At 29.5% G+C, this 1,550-nt stretch overlaps 1 long non-coding RNA gene across 1 annotated transcript; it reads left to right on the forward strand.

Moving 5' to 3' along the window:
- Positions 1 to 573: 573 nt before the first annotated feature.
- LOC110715165 lies at positions 574 to 1,258 on the forward strand. Its single transcript, XR_002510248.1, has 2 exons — positions 574 to 679; positions 830 to 1,258. It is a non-coding gene; the product is annotated as an uncharacterized LOC110715165 (long non-coding RNA).
- The last annotated feature ends 292 nt before the right edge of the window (positions 1,259 to 1,550 follow it).

The raw sequence follows: 1,550 nt of genomic DNA on the forward strand, positions 1-1,550 counted from the left end.
ATCTAGTGATAAATATAAAAGAAACTTGCGGTATTTAAAAACAAAATAGAGAAAATTTATATTCCAATAACAAAGTGTTTTATGTGCGCTGGTCATACCATATGGTCACTTATAAGAAAAACAAAATAATCCCTATAACAGTGATATCTCTATCACAGTGACAAAATAACTCCTATGATGGTTGGTCATACAGTGTGGTCAGCCACATATGAAAGTTTGTGAATACTTATTTTCTGATAATTATAAATTAAGATTAAAAATTACATAAATGAAATTGAAATTTTATAGATAAAAATGTTGACGATACTATTTTATACAAAAAATAAAGTAAGACTCCATATAAGTTATTATTATGAGAAAACTATGTCAATTATGAACTACATAATTATTATATTTTGTAAAAAAAATATGGTAATTATATTTCAAACGGCTATTATAAAATTTTCAAAATAAAGGGTAGCCTTAATAAGTTCTAATCCTATCTTCGAATAAAAAAATAAATAAATAAAAAATAAAGATTCTCAGCATTTGTTTGTATAAACTTATATTCTGACTTTTACCGTATATAATTTTGAGTTATTTACTTATCTAAATTTTTGTTATTTGTCACATAATCTCTCATAGGTGCTTGGAATTAGTAGTCATTTCGATGAACACTTTGGCAACACCCGTACAACACGTAAGTTTGAAATGTTGTATTTGAGCTTATTAATTAATCATTTTACATTTTTACATTATTAACCATTTTACATTTCTGTAACTAATAGATTGAGCCTAATTCACTATTGCTTGCATTTAATTTGTTACTAACAATAAAAAAATTTTGTAGCTTACTTACCACACATGAGCCTTCTATATGGAGACTTGACGGATGAAGAGAAGAATGAAGCCATAGACGAAGCTAAAACCCTAGATGACACCATTGATAGCATGAGCTTCGCGATAGATCGCCTAGAACTGTACATTACTCCTGATGATAAGACTCTCAAGTCCTGGATTAAGGTGGAAGAATATGTGCTTTGTGCACATTAATCTACATTTTTTCCAATCTTATTTGCACTAAATTTGTGGCATACATTATACTTAAGTGTCCATGTATTGTTAAAGTTCATGTTGATGTTTCTGGAAGGAGGACTACTGATGTATGTTGTTAAGCGTACCTTATGCTGTTAGATTGAAGTTTTTCATGTTGCTTTTATTTGGTACTCTTGGTCAGATTTTAGGGAAAATATACTTTAATAATCCCAACTTTGCTCAATTTATTTTAAATAGTCTTAACTTTTGATTATTGCAATAATTCTAACTTTTGCTTGCGTTTTCTTTCTTCAATCCCGTTACCGGTAACCTAGAGAAAAGGTTAAATTTTTTTGTAAAAACATATAATTGACACGTGTTGCCTGTTTATTGGTTACCAAAATTAATAAGTTTTTTTTTTTGGAAGGGAATTAATAAGTTTTTTTTAAAAAAAAAAAAAAAATCAAAGCCCAGCCAGCCATGACCACCGCCGGTGGCCACAGCCTCCCTAGCCCAGCCCTATTTCCTTCCCCGAT

This window comes from Chenopodium quinoa, unplaced genomic scaffold (assembly GCF_001683475.1).
Source record: "Chenopodium quinoa cultivar QQ74 unplaced genomic scaffold, ASM168347v1, whole genome shotgun sequence".
Taxonomy (NCBI): domain Eukaryota; kingdom Viridiplantae; phylum Streptophyta; class Magnoliopsida; order Caryophyllales; family Amaranthaceae; genus Chenopodium; species Chenopodium quinoa.